At 33.9% G+C, this 20710-nt stretch overlaps 1 protein-coding gene across 1 annotated transcript in view; it reads right to left on the reverse strand.

Moving 5' to 3' along the window:
• The window catches only part of LOC123560300 (tripartite motif-containing protein 3-like), a 37644-nt gene extending 18042 nt beyond the window's left edge, over positions 1-19602 (reverse strand). The window contains exon 1 of the mRNA XM_045352516.2: positions 18903-19602. The gene's annotated coding sequence lies outside the window, so the exon portion shown is untranslated. The remainder of the gene's footprint in view (positions 1-18902) is intronic.
• Between the last annotated feature and the right edge of the window lie 1108 nt (positions 19603-20710).

Genomic DNA, 20710 nt, shown 5'->3' on the forward strand with positions numbered 1-20710 from the left:
TCTGTCTCATAAGCAAAGTTTGACCGTAGTCATATCACATAGATAAACTGTATGCAGCGTACCTTCATTTCAGTGTAATGAGATTCAGTCATTATATAGCATATACATAATAAAACAGATTTCAACTGAGTTCAATGCCATATTTGTTACCCTTAAAGAAAAATATTCATATATAATCAGTTAAATTATTATAACAATATTCAAGCAAGTATTCATTTTATTGCAATTGAATAGCACAAGCAAGAAACTTTCATTACAGATGACAATTAACAGAAATCTTTTAAAAGCACTTCTCTACTAAACCTTACACACCTATTCATGTGATACGCAACGATCAGCTCTTCTTTAATTTGAATATGTTGGTAATTTGAACAGGTTTTTATCATATTATTAACTTACTTTCATTTTGAGATATATCAATATTTTGCAATATATATGCCAATAGCTTTAAACTGTGAACACGTGTTTGGATAAACGGCTTTGTCTACATTTCACTCAGCGAGCACAATAACAGAGTTTTAATGGAATTGAAGCACTCTCGTCATCAGGCGAAGTGTTGCTAACTTCCATTTGTAATTTCTATATGCTTATCAGGTATGAAGGTATTAAATGCGTCCGCTGCTATTTTCTATATAAAATTAACAACTTATAACATATTTTTATCAAGATTTCTAGCCTTTCACTTCCTGCGAGACTACCCTTGTCTTGAAGGTCTGTCTTTAGGCAATCAAAATATACCCAAAAAATATGGGGTTGACCATAATGCAGTGAAACTATGGTCACGTGACTGAGACACGTGATGAAAACGTTAATATTGCGTAGGTAGACATAAGGAAATACCTACTTTCACTTTCATTTTACAAGGCAGCTTCCAATCACTTTCTGAAGCATATAACGTAGCTTAAAATCATCTGCGGACATTCCTTTTTACAATCAAGCATAAATAAAGCTTATATCTGGCATGAAAATGGCCTTTACTAGGCGGGAAAATTGCACTATATATTGATATGGACTACATTCGAGTGGACCACGGAGGCATATCCGGCTAATTGCCCCCTTCATGCCATCAAGTAGTTTGATTTGCAAACTGAAGTCACGTGGCATAGGTAACGAATTCGTTCTTAGACGGCGTTCGCCGAAGAAAAGGTAAAAGTGGACTCTTATGAAGCATTGGATGCTGTCAGAGATACTAATTGTAGAGTATGCCTAAACAGATACAAACAGTGGAAAAATAAGCAGACGAGATAAAAAGCTTTAATATATTACATGTATGTGTAGAGCAGATTAAGAACAACTAGCTTACTTTATTTTCTGATTACCCGCTATTTGACAAAATATTCCCTCTTCAAACACAGTCACATGTAGACACGAGAAGCTTTAATAATTCATAAATCTGTCTGCAACTGACCATTCTGAAGTCGATGCCCTACATTTTGCATTCGTTTGTCTGTTTTGTTTTAGATACTTTGACTATGTGTTTTGGTGTAAAGGTCAACCATTCACACATCCATCCATACATAGCTTTGGTTTTGGGAAACTGTTTCTTTAACTCTTTACCATGCTGGGCTGTACTGATTCTGTCTTTGCAACCAGTGTAGGTCTGATTATGATCTGCACTGTTTGCCATTCAGTCAGTTAATAGTACTGCCCAAATTGAAAGATGGAAAAGTTCATTATAGAAATTCAGCAGGGTAATGTTTGTATTGAATCTTCGACCTCGTGTTTATTATATACAAATAACACAAACTGAGCATGTTTAATTGTAATAAAAGTGCACTTTTGGTCAAATGGATGATCTTAAATTCGGTTAAGACATAACAAGAAATATCTTTAAAAATGATGGTCGGCGAATTGTAATAAGGAAAGAAGTTTATGAATTTTTCATCTAACATTCATCTTTCATCTAACATTTTTCAAATTGCAAAACTAAACACCGCACTTTAACAATTTAAATGGTTCTCTTTTAATTTTTCGCAAAGGTTTCGTAGGGTTGCAATTTTGTTTCGTTTATCCTTAGACGAATAATTACAGCAGTAGTTTGATGAAGATTCATGAAGCGGTTCATGAGAAGAGGTCATTAAACGTGTTTATATTTTAGCTAAATTGGTCCCTATTCCCATTTGTAACAAAATAGCAGGAGACCTTACGATATTGTTACACATCGAGTTTGATAAAAAATCCCTTACATTTTAGTGGTTAATGCGAAAGTTGGCTGCGGGCCTAATAAAGATGCTACAAATCAAGTTTGATTAGAATACATGAGAAAAAATCAATTAAAGGATTTTTTCTATTTATTATTTTTATTTATTTCTAAAATAGGCCAACTGATCCCGCTTTAACAAATGCATATTCGCTATTCGTGAATCTTTGGACAATGACGTCACACCTATAAAAAAGTGAAGGTCAAGCAAAACATACAATTGTAATTATTTCAATATTTCTGTTTCATAAGCAAAGTTTGACCGTAGTCATATCACGTACATAGATAAACTGTATGCAGCGTATTTTCATTTCAGTGTGATGAGATTCAGTCATTATATAGCATATATATAATGAAACAGATTTCAACTGAGTTCAATATTTGCATACCATACTAAAGAAAACTATTCATATATAATAAATCAGTTAAATAATTTATAACAAATATATCAAAGCAAACAAGTACTCATTTTAATATGCAATCTGAATAAGTCACAAAAGCAAGAAACCTATTCATATACAGACGACAATGTAACAAGGAAAATCTTTTAAAAAGCACTTCTACATAAAAGACTCTTATCACACCCTTATTCATGTGATACGCAGACCGTATTCAGCTCTTTCTTTAATTTGATATATGTTGGTATTTGTACAGGTTTTTATCATATTTATTAAACTTACTTATCATTTTGAGATATATCAATATTCTTGCTAAATATACTGAGCCAAAGTTTGCTTTAAAACTGTGAACAGCATCGTTTAGAATAAACGCTTTGTCTACATTTCACTCAGCGTAGCACAATCAACAGAGTGAAAGAAATTGACACTCTCGTCCAATCAGGCAGAGTGTTGCATAAATCTTCCATTTTGATAAATTATCTATAATGCGTTATCAAGTAGTTTGATTTGCAAACTGAAGTCACGTGGCATAGGTAACGAAAACGAATTTAGACGGCGTCGCCGAAAAAGACATGTAGACATGTTCACATATTTATGCTGGTAACTTACATACAGGTATCTTCATTTAAGCACACACAGTTTTATTTCGAGCATTCTAAGGAAAGAATCGCTTGTTTTTGCAGTTTTCTGGACAGTTTTGCTTATAACACAACCGCACTTATTCTGGTTTCTGTATTCGTAGGAGTTTACTCATTTATGAAACAACAGTTTCCTGTTTGAATAGAGGAAGTCACGCCAGTCTGAAATCTTCCAACGGTTCTACAAGCCAAATTATACGTAAAAATCATTCAACAACAATAAAAACATGTTATACATGACGTAACGAATACAGAGAAGCTTGAATTGTAGTTTGCCATTCACGTAAAACATCTCATTTACTCGTTTAACATCAAGATCCTACGGAAATACTGACCGAGAGGACGGGCTTTATTGTATACTTTTCATTAAATGCGTAGTGTGAGTAAATAAAGGAATGTATTTCCAGCGTGATTAGAACTTACATGAATCACCGATTTGTAATTGTATCTCTTCACAGAAGACCAATAATCAATATGAATTCCTTTAGTCAGACGTTTTTGTTACGCCGCGGTAAAATATGATCATAGTAAAATACATTGTAGGCTCTTGTTGGCAAGCTGCTTAGAATAGATTTAGGATGATAAACTGACGAGTGTGTACATTTCAGAGTTACAGTCACTAAACAGATAAAGGAGGAACGGGAAATGTTAAGTAAAAATACGCATTAAGGTTGGCTCAAAAATAAATAAAAAATTCCACTTAACCTACTATGGGGCGCTAGGAGCGTTGCACTACTCATTACCTCTCATGAACAGACTCAGTAAAACCGAGACTGCTGTTATTCTTGTGTTCACTCTATTCTTCCAAAGGATCTTACCACATCTAAAATTTTCAAAGTACGTTATTTGGACATTTCTGATCATATTTCTCTAGTGTCAGCATTATGATGTTTGCTTATTAACATATAATTAAAACTGTTATTCGGGCAATGTGTATTGGTATTATCAAGCTTCGATCACTGTTCGTAAACTGTCAACAACCTCTTTCACTTCTGGTAATTAAAATCCTCTGTAAATTAGATTGGAAACAGATCTTATAAAAGTCAACATGACCACTGTGCAATGCAATGACAGAGACAATTAACACATTCAGCTTTTCGTAGAATTGCCTTTATGGTCCTTAACTTCATCTGTACGTTCATCTTATAAATACACAGAATATACAAAAATACTGCATTTTCGCTCAGAATACCAAAATGCCTAATCTGGAACCAATTTCGAAGCTTAGAATAGCAATTTATATGCATTTTCGTACACAGGCTATTATTATTTGGGCATTATCACGAAAGGTTTGCGTAATAGAAGAAATAATTTCTCTGTTTACAGACTCGATTCATGGCCAATCAATAATAATACAGTCATTTGGTTTTTTACCGTCCCTTACCTAACGTTTGACGATAAAGCTTGTAAGAATATAACTTATATAAGAGCGTATAAAATAACATTTTACTAAATGTACATTGTGTTCATTGAACTAGTTTAAGACGCATTCGATGAAACAAAAACTGTTTGCGTTAGGTATGTGATCAGCGCAAGATAAAGTGTCTTATTTTTAATGGGATACAAATGTTCGTCGTAACGATAAAAAAAGTTCCATATCATTGCAAACGTGCTTGCTTTCACACATGATCTTTCTTTTGTTAGTTCTTCACGAAATGTGTGAACCTACAGAGTTTTCTTATATTTATGTCATTTTCTTTGACATTTTACAAGTGCCTGTATTTTAAAATGACATACGCGCGACCTTTGTATGTGTTTATTTTCTTGGTATCATCTTGAGTAATTTACACGTATAATGATCCACTGTCCGTTATTTCGAATTTGACACTGCATCGTTTCATCAGTTTGTGGCATATTGTCTATTGACGTACTGAAGCTTAGTCTCATTGCACCTTTATAATAATTGAACCATGCCATGAGAAAACCAACATAGTGGCTTTGCGACCAGCATGGATCCAGACCAGCCTGCGTATCCGCACAGTCTGATCAGGATCCATGCTGTTCGCTTTCAAAGCCTATTGTAATTAGAGAAACTGTTAGCGAACAGCATGGATCCTGACCAGACTGCGCGGATGCGCAGGCTGGTCTGGACCCATACTTGTCGCAAAGCCACTATGCTGGTTTTCTCATGGCGCGGCTCATATATACTTTTGATACTATGTGATGTATTTCTCCTAAATCCTACACAAATAAAAACCAACAAATGAAGGGAGTGGAATTTTGTCTCTTGGAGCTCTGACTTCAGAAAAATTGTTAAGTGTGCTATGTCTTTCCACTACAGTGTCTCTTTGTTACAGGTCTAACTGGCGATTCATGGCTCTCTGACAGTGTTTAGGGAGCTCTGTGCGTCTGGGAAATCTACCCTATTTTTCTTATTTTTTTTTTTATATAATAATTTAAGGTCAGCTCTAATTTAATTGGCTTGTAATGATATTTCCTTTAGTATTCACTTACATTCATGGCGTATTCCATCACGTTTGGGTTTATATCGGATTATCCTATGTTAAATACTTTGACAGAATATGACAATAGGTCTACTCTGAAGACATTTCTTTCTGTAATATTTTAAGTGAATCATACCCGACTTTGTACCTGTGACTGGCTGATTTTATGTTTTTACCACTCTCTTTAGTTTGTCTCTTTTCAAATATACCGTTATGCCCAGAGTTCTGTCTACGTGTATCTGGTTGAATGCAATGCAATTTTTGGTATTTTCACTAGAAGACCTCCGGCAGATTAGCAAAAGTATGTCATCACATTTCAAATTTTATTCCTAGCCTATTTAGATTTTGTTAACACTTCTGATTTAGCAAAAAATAAACAAAATCATTTTTTTAAAACTTTCTAAAATTTTAAGAGAACAAATCTTCTTAACTTCTACTTGTCAGATCTTTAAACTAGGATTTCTTACCCTAAAATCAAAATGAAAAAATAATCAAAACTGGAAAACAAATCACATCTAATGGGCGAACTGTACATCAAGTGACCATTTCTATCCTTAAAAATAAAGAACATTTCAACAACAAAACCCCAGTCACAGAATTTATAAATTAAACATTAGATCGCGCTGGTATATTTAGCTCAGCTTCCTTAGTTAACAATTACTCTCAGCAAGGAGTGGTCCATCATGACACGAGGCACTATAACATCCTAGGCGTCAGACAAGATGCGCTATATGGAGAATCAATATCCGCTCATTATTGAACATATTACGTTACAAATCACGGAGGGGAGTTTCCTATTTGTTCCTATCTAGCAGATATCATAGCTCGACAGGAATAATTCAATACTTTTTTTGAAAATGGACAAAAATGATAAGAATATCTTTATGGCCATCAATAAATGAATGATGAGGAGTCCGTGATTCTCATTTTCCCAAAGCCGTTTTGGAAGCAATATATATCATGGAGTTTGGTTTTTTCAAGGAGTTCCTTCAACCTCTTGAGAACAATGGCTATTATAGATATGCATTGTCAGGAGTGTCAGTAAGTTCTCATGACTACCAAAGGAGTATCAATGTAAAAGCTAAGAGATATTCGAATGTGTCGAGTTGTTGCGACCCTGTGGGATCAAAACAAACTTAACATAATGGAAATTTAATGTATGACCATTATCAATAGTAAGGATATGCTTTAAGTACGCTAATGCGTCATCTTCCAGAACTTTTACTTTATATCTAAACAAATTTTGATATAAACCATTACGCAGAGTATTTAAATACATTTTACATATGTAAATACTGTACAACTTGCATTAAGTGACCACCTTATGGAAGGGTAAAACGCGGTCTCTTAGTACAAACTTGTCTCTTATCTCTTAACAAATGTTTGACTGTATTGCAGAAATATTTGCCACCAGTTTATCCATTTTGTAAATACATTGTATCTGATAAAGATCTTAATCACACATCAGTCGAAGTATCAAATATGATTAAATTATTGATGTGACTCATGTTAAATAACCATCGTTTAAATTCCAGCAATTTATAAAACGTTTCTTCTTCTTTCACATAGCAATAGTTTTCATTTGAAGAATGCTTTTAAAGCACACAGTGCTTACGGCTTCATCAATGAAATGGTAATACATGTATGAACATGTCATACGAAATGGCATGACACTTAAACATCTTTTTCATGTTTAGAAGTATACATCGTGGTTCATTGAAAGTAATTTTGACAAACGCCACCTGATTGACGTAAAGTGTTACAAGCGGCCAGCCGATACCTCAAAGTACTTCAAAAATATGTATAACATAATCATCATTCTTTGATCAAATACAAAGATGAGACTTCCTTTGAAAGTAAAATTACATAATATTCGTTGAAAGTAAAAGTTTTCTAGGTTATAGGACTTTCCAATTACTCGTAATTCATATTTCAAGAGAATATAACCATTGGTTAGTTTTCAATAAACCACGGAAACACGCCATAAACTCCATTTCCTTCTCTCACGAAAAAGGCTTATATCACTTAAATTCAAAATTTTACAATGCGAAGTATGTAAGGTTTATGATCACTCGCTGTTGTTTTACATTTTAAAACGATGTTCGAGTTAAACGATCCATTTAGAATACCATAAGCATTTGCGTATTATAAACGTCTTTTCATACCATGATGTATTACATTCAGTAATTTGGTTACATTTTGGATCAAATATATTCCATAAATAACATATTATATCCCAGATTTTTGCAATAATTGCATATGTACAAAATAATTCTAAACTTACTATAATAGTGCCAAAATCTGCAAAAAGTTATAAAAGCCAGTAAGGAAATTATGAATGCACGTACATGGTACATCACTGTCCATGATAAAGTAGGACAAAATTTACCACAATGTACTTTTCAAGTGTGTCGTATCATTGTCCTGGTAACCGTCTGTGTAAGGTTAATGATCGCAGAGAGTTTCCAGAAAAAATAAAACATAAATAGATGTGAATATGAACACATTGTTATTTTGGGTTTTATAAATGCATTTTGTATTTGAAATGTTTTTCACTAAGATTTGATAATGTTTAGTACATAGAAAATTCTTTACATTTGATCGGGTTCAATGTAACGGTATGGTTTAAATTGTCCACATTGATTGCGTTATTCTATAACAGCTACAGTAACTGTAAAACAGAACTAATCCTGATTTTATGTTTTTGACTGGCAGTCATTTTTGAGATAAGGTTGTGATTGTCTTTCATTTAAAATGTTTGTTTTTTTTATTTTTAACGCAAATTGGTATTTTAAATGATCTGAACTTATACTGAAGCTAAGTTGTCTTGAAAATATGAATATTATGGAATAAATCTGAACTTTGCAAATAAGATATCACTGTTTGCACATGCAGTATACGTCCTAACATTACATAACATGCAAATTTATCATGGACAATGTCCAGTAAACTGCAAACATCTCGCCTAACAACTAAATCTAACAAAGTCAGATGAATTTTCTAAAAATATTTTCGGTAGATATCAAACATTAGTTAAGATTTTATGCAAAGAGAGGCTTATCTTAAGACTGTTATTGTTTACTTGGTGGAGTTTGTGCTTAAGCGCTGTTGAGTAACCGTTAAAGTCGTTGGCCTCGGTGTTATTATATTGTCTTGTCTTTTGGGGCTACGAATAACATTCTTTATTAACATAAAAGAATTCTGCTTAAGTCGGTATTACCTTTCAGGAATAGCATCAACTCAGTCAATGCTGTTGCTTACTTGGCTTGCTTGATCTTCTTACAGATTTTATTACAGCATGCTTCAAGTCGAAAAAACATAGTTATCTGTCTATGCATTGAATCTCTCCCGCTGTTTTATAGCTCCGTATAAGTTTTAATTACAATTAACGATTAGGTTTAAAGTTTGGCATTACCCGAGTGGTACGAGACAAGCCTTCAAGATAGGAAACTGATTCATCTGCATGACATATATTCTCACTGCATTGCTAAATGGCGTTAAAGCATGTCCATTTTACAGTGCGGACAAGTTCAGTGATTTTATCAACATTTGATTCACGCGCATGACTTTGAGGGTTTTAAGATACTGCCATTCATATTGAATGCGATAGGGTGTCCGCCGCTTTGTGGTTATTGGTGTAAAGATATTTCTAATGGACCGGGCACGTAGTAGCCCCTTAAATCGTTAAATAAGAGATCATACAACTCTTAAAATTATTTTCAATAATGCTCAGTACAAGTCTGAAAACGCAAATACACAAAACAGAGATATTGGAGCTAATGCTTTGCTCACACTGACCTGGCTTGATACATAAAGAAATACTCTTCAAGATGCCCTGGAAGATCAAAGTATATAATAAAACTATAGCAATGAAAAATTCTCATAAAGTGCATAAATTTGAGAGTGAGGTTAGGAAAGAAAGGGTTAGTTAAATGCTTGATTAAATTTGAACAGATCTGAGTAAACACATACCAAAGTCCTTTGTAAACGAGTTGTTTTAAGCAAACGAAAAGTTATGGAAATGATTTTTAACAAAAATCGAACAGCTTACAAGAGAAAATCGTTAAAACAATTGTGAAATATTGACAACACTGCTTATAAAACCAAGCAAGCACACACCCTTGTTTATTTTGATCAATGAGTTAATTGAAATGCACCGCGTGTTCCCGAATCAAACAGACGCTCAGATATATTCCTGATATTTGCTCAAATGCTGTATCATTTTTATGTTCGCTATTTTCAGAAATCTGAGACAACTATGAATCTTTCATGTTTTTTTTCTTTCATTTTATTAATTTTATCATACCTTTTACATATTATCTTATTCAACAGAGTCTCTTATTCTTAATTGAATGGAATTGCGTAATTTGTCAATCTACTACAATTGCAGATATTAAGACCTCTATACCACGTAGATGTTTTATTCAATTATTACAGCAGATTTCCATAGTACAATAATGTGTCGTCGGACTAATATCCCGCATGGGAAACATTTTATCATATGTCACCCACTCACTTTAGTCAAAAGCAACATTACATGAAATTAAGCTGCAGTAGAACACCTTTATTCTCAGATAACAAAAGCATTGACCTTTAGTGCCGTATGTCTGTTTAAAAGAGATGTCAGAATCTGTTCTTTTAGCATAGTGCTGTAGTTACGTAAAGTGATAAGAAGGACATGCCTTAGTCTGAGAAAAAACAGCAAGATAGTTTGCAAATATTTGGTCGTTTCACTAGTCCTATCATTTTGTCATACCTTTTACAAAGCATTCATCATACCCCATAAATTCACCAATGAAACATTTATACAAGTAAGGATATTTCATAAAAATTACTCTTGAAACCTTAAGATTTTAAAGCAGTACATTAATGTGCAACGTTGTGTTTGGCTCGGGGTAGAAGTACGGATATTTCATAATATTAACTTGAAACCTGAAGATTATGCAAGAGTACCTTGCATTAGGCTCGAGAGGACCTTGCAAAGCATGGAGGCCGAGAGTGATCCAGCCTCGTAAATTCCACGAGAGGTGAATGAAATACTGCTATAATTACCCTCATATTACATACCTCTTCACTTCTTAGAGTTTATTAGCCAAGTTTGGCCATAATTTAAAATAGGCAAATAAGACAAAACACTCATTTGAAACGTCGAACCATTTGACACATAGAATGTTGAAATGCCATTATAACATCATTTCTGAGGTCACATGATGTCACAACTAATCAAGTAGTCCCATCATCAGTAATTTTTCTGTACCCATTGGAGCTGAATGCAGTGTTTTGTATTCGGTCGTAGAAAATTTGTATGTATACATAAACCGTTTTATTTCAGTAATCCATGAACGGAAACAAAAAACTCTTTTCCATCACTATTAATAATGTTTATAATATAATTTCAAATACCACTCACGAACAGTCATGATCAAACAGCGTTGCTATAATTTTCTTGGCAACGTTCATCGCTCCCAAAGGATCATTTATAAATTTGATGTAATGACTTCTTATATCTTAACCCTTACCCTGCTAAATTTCTATAATGAACTTGTCCATCTTTCAAATTTGGACAGTACCATTAACTGTTAAAAGGGGTGCATACCAAAAAGTTACTGACTGAATGGGGAACAGTGCAGATCATGATCTACACTGGTCGCAAAGGCAAAATCAATCGCGTTCAGCATGATAAGGGCTAATGTATTATACCATATAGTTGTTTTAGATACACACATCCAAAAGGCTGGCAAAGAAATTTGCAACACATGCACTGAACAAGTACAAAATTATTGAAACGAAGTTATTCTCAGAATACTACGAAAGTTATAAAAGCCATCAAGGGAAGTATGAAGGGGCATAAATCATTCGATTCCTTCCAGGGGGTTGAATATTCACAGAGGACAACATCAAATGAGCGAACTGTTCAAGCATGCAGTAGAACTGCTCCAGTAACCTACTGAGTAAAAGTATGAATAAATGTATTAAAATTAGATATTTTCTTACCATTTTGGTTGTATTTTTCAATAAAGATTTATCATGTCTAGTATCTATAACTGGGTGCCGATTAGGTTATAGCTCATATTGCCCTTATTGTAGATGCTAAGCTGCCTATGTCGGCATTGTCATTTAGCAAATATTACCTGAATATTAAATCTGAATCTGAACTTTTGTTCGGCAATTCTTAATTGAAAAGGTCAGTAAAACGTACCCAATCCCGTTCTTATAGTTTCTGACAACCATTGCTGGAATAAAGTTTTAATTTTTATTTTATGTCAAATGTTTTTATCTAAATCTAATCAAATATGTATTTCGGGTGAATCAGAAACTAGACTGAAGCTTTAGCTCTCGAAAGATATGATACAAGCAATGAACATTCTAGCGGTATGTCACGCGTACGTTTTTGGAGACAACGTCAAGTAAACAGAAGTCTCTGGCGCGAAACCTCATCCAGGAATGTCAGATAGGTTTTCAAAAAAGTTGTTTATAAAACAAGACCAAAAACATTAGATTTAGATGTATTGCAATGTGCAGTGGAGAGAGTTATACCTCTTAACATTACCAAAATGTCATAAAATTGAAAGAATGAATTTTTTCTCTCTCTTTTTCAAAAATCTTTTACATCGTTTCTACATGCATAGAACAGTATATAAAATGTAGTTCAAGCTAACAAGCCTTGCTAAAATATGACTGGGCAGGTAAGACATTTTTTGACTCTTTTATAGCCATAAGCTGTATGTTCCTAGATACGAGGGTAATTCAATAAATTCTTTCAATGGTCTTCGTATGCCTCAATGATCAATTATCTCCCTGCACGGAAACACACTTTTGGAGTATTTATATCCATGACCTAAATGCTGCAAGTCTCATCTTGGTATACTGTCGAGACGCTGAAAAATTGCAGAACTAAGGGCACTTCTAGTGACATAGCGTTTAACTGCGGACATTGTCTTTAGCAAGGGAAACATAAAAATGGCCACAAATACTTAAATCAGGTGAAAGAGAACAGTACTCAACCTGAATAACCTTTTTGTCTTGTAAGAAATACTTACAGTTTGAATTTTATGGACGAACACTTTATCATGAATAAGCTGTGTGCCTTTCAGACCTTAACTTGTGCTTTATTTTGATAGTATTTTTTGAAAGCTGTAAGACCTTTTTTGTAGAACTTGCCTGTGCTTTTGCAAGGAATTTGTACGACGGGGCAATAGAACCTTCTTGGCAATTATTTGCCCTTTGCAACGACCCGCAGTTGTTTGTCATCTATACATCGCTGGGGCTCAAAATAATAAACCTAAGCTTCATCCCCAGTGAGCAACTCAGAAATTCTCTTGGGATTACACTTTTTGTATTTTCTCAATAGTTTGTGGCACAATATAAACGCTTGGACTTTTAGTGCGGTGTCAACAAATGTGGGAACACTCTAGCCCTGATTTCTATTTTTTTTCGCATTGAAATATACCACTGTATGTGAGTGCATATGAGTGTGCATAATTCAACAGTGGATAACTCGGTCAATTATTACTTGAGTAAATATCCGTTATCAAGTACACTTAACTCAGTGCGATAATATACAATTGTTTCTATGGAAAATTATCAGCAACAGCATTCACCGAATAACTCTCGTATTAAAATCGAAATACGTACAAAATACATATAGGAACACTGGTTAAGTTAACTGCCAGCTGTTACATAACTGAAATACTGTTAAAAAACGGCGTTTAAACCCAAAGCAAGCAAACAAAACAAAACCATTAATTTTGTCTTGAATGCGAGAGACTGCCCACCCCAACCCCAGTAAACATAAATGTTAAGTTATCCCTTATGAAAAGGAACACAGAGTAGACTCGAAAATTATTAAAGTCTGAGACATAAATGTCTTAAATGGACCATTTTTTTAAGAAAAAGGCTTTGTGCACGTTAGAACTATACCTCACAAGATGCACATACGACGAACAGTCATATTGGCAATTAAACCGAATACACAACATAAAAAAAAATAAAATAAGTTGAAGAGCCAAAAGAAGTACATCAATAGTCACACTTATACAGAATATTGAAAGAAAATTAAGACCAGAAAGGGTTAGTTAAGTTATCAGAAAATGTAATCTAATATCGAAGTGTATTCTAAATAGTCATGGCTACAAATTTTCAACAAAAACCTGAAAGCTTACAAAGGAAAATTGAGGAAACTGTTGTGCAATATTGACAATATTGCGTATAAAACAAACTAATCACACACCCTTGTATACTTTGATCGATGTGTTAATTGGAATGCACCGCGTGTTCCCGAATCAAACGATCCCGTTATTTGCTCAAATGCTGTGTCATTTTAATGTTCGCTGTTGTCATGAATCTGTGACAGCTTAGAATTTTTCATGTTTCCTTCTATTCTATTTATCTTCCAGTACATTTTACATATTATCTCTTCTTCTATTTTCGATTATTGATTATATTGAATGTAAATTTAAAGGAAATTTGACATTTTTTTTATTCAATTACTGAAGCATTCCATACTAAATATTGGTATGTCGTTTTATCATATCCCACCCATCAAATTTAGTTAAAAACACAATTACATGAAAAGGCGTTACAGTAATTTTACAAATAAAGGACCAAAATCCAGCGCAGTGGTCTTTCCTTCGATTATGCTACAACCTTTTTTTGATGTCGTAGCTTTCGCCATTATCATTTATATAATATAGCTTATAGTTATTGAAATATTTTTCAATATTTAAGACAAATGTGGCTGATAGAATGAAAAAAAAGAAGAAACACTCGAAATAGAAAATAAGAAATAAACATTTGCATTTATTTCTTCACAAGGATCACTAGATATACATAGTCAGCTAGTAAAACATCTATCTTTGAGGTTGTACGTCCGTTTTAAAGAAATGTCAGAAAATGTGCCATACTTATGTAACTGGATAATTTATTTTAAAATAAAAACTGTTTTGCAATAGCTGTTGTCGTTTAAAAAGTTGTATAATGTAATCTGGGATGTTCTGCAATAAGCAGAACGTTTGCGTTATCTTGTATCTAAGACAGAAGCAACTGAAGCCAAGTTGTATACAACGTGTCGGTAGTATATGTTTGGTGGTTTAGTTTCATCCACTTAAAAAGTACACTGTCGTAAAATTATCTGTAACAATTTTGAATCACTGTCAATCCCCTTGTTCTGTGACTGATTATTTTTCTAATAATTCGACTTAAAAGTTTGATATTCGATATGAATAACACTATCTTTATTAGACCATATTTCAAGTTTCTTCTTGTTTAGCTTAAATTTCCTATTCACTTTTACCACGAACCAGTTTATTCCTAACCTAATATAATCGTGCATATGCCGCCAAGACGCCTACACAGAGTTCATTTTAGAAATAACTACTCCCATCGCTATTAAAGGAATGCTGAAATTTTCTGCATCTAAAACTAATGATGTCTTTCACATAATGTGGATGGTCATGTTAAATGGGCGAAATTATGTGCATGCGTGCGGGCGTGTGTGTGTGTGTTTTCTAAATAAGGAAATGAAGTTAGTACATTTGCATATATCATAAGCATATTAGCTCTATACCGATCCTTTACAATATAACTCTGCACATATATAAAACTGATTTGTTTCTGCTGGCTACGTTCCGTTTCCGAGAAAAAGTTATAAACTGCTTGATAAGTATGTTGCATCGTGTTTCTTTTAATACAAGTTACTATTCTATTTACTGTTCTAGTTATGTTGATCCCTTATATAACATATAACTCCTTCACTTAACAAAGTAATCTATCACAAAACACAATACTCTCCCACATAGGACAGTGCTATCTCACAGAACACAGCTTTATCCCACATAACACAGTGCTTTCTCACAAAACACAGTACTCTCCCACATAACACAGTTCTATCTCTCAACACACAGTACTCTCCCACATAACACAGACTACTCTGCCACATAATACAGAGAACTCACTAACAAAACACAGTACTATAGCTGCCACAAAACAAATTACCCACTCGCATAACGAAGTACTGTCACACATAAAATAGTGCTTTGTACTATCCCAAAACACAGTTTTGTCTCACATAATTATCACAACATTCTTTTATAAAACACAACAATCTCACAAACACAGTCACATACTCCGTCACAAAACAAAGCACTCCCTAACATACGAACACATTACTAATTCTCATTAAGCACAATACTCTCTTATGTAACAAAGTACTCTCTCACACAAATTCCAGTACTCTCTCCCACACAAAACACAGAACCATGTCAAAAGAGTACTCACACATAGAACGTTACTATTTCTCACTCATAACACAATATTATCCTACATAACACCGTATTCTCTCCAAAAAAAAGCACAGTACTCTAGCATAACACAGTATGTGCGTTTGATTCTCTGCGTGGCATTAGCCAGCACAGCAATAAAGTAAAAATCGAAGCTGTGTGTCTTAATTTGGATTTATTCCGTCGCTTCTATCTTGTATCAGGGTCAGATGTATGGGGAGAATTCAATACAAGTCGTGCGTCAATGGTTTTGCGGAATAATCAATTGTTGTACGCAAGTCAGCAGAATATAAAACATTGAAAGATCAGGTGGTATAATATCAGAGCATGGCATGGTAACGGATATATCCATGTACCAGAGTACGGTAACGAATATATCCATGTACCAGAGTACGGTAACGAATATATCCATGTACCAGAGTACGGTAACGAATATATCCATGTACCAGAGTACGGTAACGAATATATCCATGTACCAGAGTACGACAACGAAATATATCCATGTACCAGAGTACGGTAACGAATATATCCATGTACCAGAGTACGGTAACGAATATATCCATGTACCAGAGTACGGTAACGAATATATCCATGTACCAGAGTACGGTAACGAATATATCCATATACCAGAGTACGGTAACGAACATATCCATGTACCAGAGTACGACAACGAAATATATCCATGTACCAGAGTACGGTAACGAATATACTCATGTACCAGAGTACGGTAACGAATATATCCATGTACAAGAGTACGGTAACGAATATATCCATATACCAGAGTACGGTAACAAATATATCCATGTACCAGAGTACGACAACGAAATATATCCATGTACCAGAGTACGGTAACGAATATATCCATGTACCAGAGTCCGGTAACGAATATATCCATGTACCAGAGTACGGTAACGAATATATCCATGTACCAGAGTACGGTAACTAATTTATCTATGTACCAGAGTACGACAACGAATATATCCATGTACCAGAGTACGACAACGAAATATATCCATGTACCAGAGTACGGTAACGAATATATCCATGTACCAGAGTACGGTAACGAATATATCCATGTACCAGAGTACGGTAACGAATACATCCATCTACCGATGCTATATATTGTAAGCAACAGTTTTCTTAAAAGTGACAAAATATTTACAATTATTTCTGGTACATAATCTTCATCAGAACTTCTTCAAGTATCAGACTGTAACATATCTATCAAGCCTGTTCAAATTCTACCTCTATTAATTATGAATGCTTTCCTCATGTTACCCGTGAAAATACTAATTGAAGTATGTAATTTTGAGGCTCTGCATGACGGATTTTTACTTGCAAAGTAATTTTGTTATAAATTCATTTTACTGCATTCTTTTGCAAGCGATGATCAGAATAATGTAATGGGCAGTAAACTTCTGTTTTAAACACAGTATATACTTATCACTAAGTTTTATTTTTATTTTAAATTGATAGTCAAACAAAATATTTCTAACTAACAATTGGTTATAGAGTCACACATTTTTCTCTATGCAAGTCTCGAAAACAGATATGTGTCTTCTGTGTCATATTTATAGCTGAGAACTGTTTTTCACGATACGTTAGGTAAAATGCCATGATGTTTCAGTGACATAATGGTATTAAGACATAATGGGATTACTGAAGCCTAGATAATTAGTGGGTAAAAGTCTTTAACTGTTAGCCCCATCTTTTGAGAAAACACTCGTCATAGAAAGAAAGGATTGTTTTACATGAAAATTGAACAACATATAAAACATGTATATTACTCACAAAACAGTTGTTAATTTACTAACATATACATTGTATTCCAAAAAAGGACTGCGTAAAGAGGCCACAGGCTTTCGGACAATTCAGCGAACTGTTACATATCTTTGTTTTGATGCATTTGCAATAATGTCACAGTGATGAAATTTCACATAGTTTTCAGTAATCGTCTTTTTTTTATATTTCTTTACAAATGATTCTAAAAGGACACAACTTCTTGAGTATCCAGTAATACGGAACAGTACGGTAGAACATGTAATGGACAGATAGATTGTTGGTAAAGATGACGTTTGTTCACCAAATATTTATGTGTTTTGATGATAAACTTCTAAACCTTGAAAGCATGTCCACTCAGATATCAGTGTAGTTTATAGATTAAATAAAACTAAAGCAAAATAATGGCTACTTTTCTCTCTTCTCCAACGTTCTAAAAATGTCATTTGTATTCAAACTTCGGATGTGTAGGAAACGGAACATGTTACGGCTGTGTCTTCAGGAAGCATTAAATTTCCACTCCGGGTACGACTTTGGTACATTGTCACCATGATTTTGTTGCATTGCTATGTACAGTTCCGTGTAAAGAAGTCATGTTATCTATGTTATTACATAGCTGTTCATGTCACTGACATTCAGTAGATATAAGCACATACATAATAGCGTGACTTTGATTAGTGTCCTTGTCTAACCCGTCACTTGTCTTTTACAGATGAGATATTTCAGTACATAAGTTACGCAATTGTTACGTATCGGCGATAATGCATAATGATATTAGCGAAGGCTTTGAAGAAAAATATATTTAATATAAGAAACAGAGTATGGACCGGCAGTTTCCATCCGAGTACTGAATGCCTGGGCGTGTTCAAAGTGCGTTGAGACTAAAAGTCAAAACGGTCTGAAAACGGTGTGGCAAATACATTATTACAAAGTCACTTTTTTGACATGATTCAGTTACAATGGTGTATTGAAGCACGGTTTGCTAAATCTGTTTTTGTGCCATTGTTTCTTTATATAAACCTACGTTTTTTTCTACACATTTATGAACACCGTACAACATACATGCTAGTGCATACAAGTCATTTATATATATATATAATATATATATATTTATATATACATATAACATATATTTTATTTAACTAGAATCGATTAATCATACATACCTTTATTTCCAGCGTGTTAGTGTCGATCATTTTCCAGAACATTAATTATTGACAGATTAAAGCACGCTGTAATATTTTCAAAAGAATTAAATGGTGCGTTGTAAAAAGTCCAATATTTGTTTTGAGTCTCTTTGTTCAGCCTATAGACCAGAACTGTGGGAAGTATTTCCTATAATTCTTGTTCTCGGCTAAATTTGTCAAGAAATCTATCTCAGACGGCTTGTCACGATTTTGAGAAATATTCTTCTATTAATAGGTTTTAATTCTTTCTCCTTGACAGCGGCGTGTTTGTGTAATTATTCAACAAAGCACCGCCTCCCACCGATATAGCAAAAAGTATCCATTTTTTTCCTGAGCATCAAATTAAAACTCCATTCATATATGTCGCGTTACAGTCTTCCTTTTGTAAAATTCCTTCATTGTTACTATTGACGCTGTTCTTGGGGAATTAATTCACTGGCAACAAGATCGTACGGCGCAATTTTTCTCTGAATCACATAATATAAGCCAATTATACCAATAGCAATGAGAACTTCTTACAGAGATAGCTCTATATAGATCCACGTTACGGCTGTTGCCTAACTGTCGCAGAATGGAAGCACCTACTAAAAGCAATATTCTTTCCAGTAAGATGCAATACACTTGAGAAGAAAGAACCAGTTTTGAATGATTTAACCTGAAAATTTCCTGCTAATTATATTGTTTTGGTTGTATTTCGTCCAATATCAAGAGTAAAACAAAAAGTAAAAAGCAGTCATTTGACTCTTTATAGCTTTGCTGAGTTTTTATCGATCTTATAGACTGTCAGTTGTATTTCAAATAGCTCTCGCGTTCAGCAGAGGTTATGAATGGAGCAAAAATCCATACTTCACTCTCAGCACGCCTGCCAAACAGGCATTCTGTTTTTAGCTTCAGTACCACTAAGGAATAATTGAATACCGTTTTCTCAAGCAAAACAAAGTAGCTTCAATAGCAAAGAAAAAAAACTTTCTTACTGAAATCTCACGAGCATTGTGGCAGTTTAAAAGATACTATATTATTTTGAATAAAAATCAATGGCGTCTCTTTATGAAAGAATGTATGCTTGGCCCTGTAATCAGCATATGAGCCAATGCTTCCTTCGGAATGGGACTGATATAAGTTAAATTCATCCCGTTATTTAGTCTGCAACCTTAAAGCGCGCTCCTTTTGCATAATAATTTACTGTAAACTCATTTTATTTCATGGGCATTAAATTCCGTGGTTTTGGCCAAAACGGTTATTTCTAGATGATATGAATTCGTAGGTTACAAATTTTGAAAATATAGAGAATAAAAAAATTAATGACTCAACAACGAAATCAACGAAAAGTAGTCCCCATTGAATTTTAATAATTTCGCAGTACTTTCTTCGGCTATAGTCTTCTAATCATTTCTTGCCCCTATTGACGTCATGTGACACGACATAATATTATATGCTATATCCGCTCAAAGTGGAACAGTTTTACTGATGTAGAATATTCAGTGAGTCTTGTGTTTTGAGTTTCCAAACGTATGTCATGTTACATGACTTAGATTAAGATCGATATATTGAAAATAGCAAATTCAAAGTAAACTATAAACTAATAGGCAGATCACAACAAATAAAATTTGGGTGCGGGATGTGCAAAGGTCTCTTGACCATATTCAGTCAAACTGAGTGTGCTTTTTAGCATTTTAACTATGTCGCAAAAATGATTTTGTATGTCGTAAGTGTGATAGTGTTGTAGAGAAAAAAAGATAGGCAAGGTTATTTCTTTTTAATCGGAAGTAATATGCAGAACTGAAGTA

Source organism: Mercenaria mercenaria, chromosome 10, assembly GCF_021730395.1.
Source record: "Mercenaria mercenaria strain notata chromosome 10, MADL_Memer_1, whole genome shotgun sequence".
In the NCBI taxonomy this organism is placed as follows: Eukaryota; Metazoa; Mollusca; class Bivalvia; order Venerida; family Veneridae; genus Mercenaria; species Mercenaria mercenaria.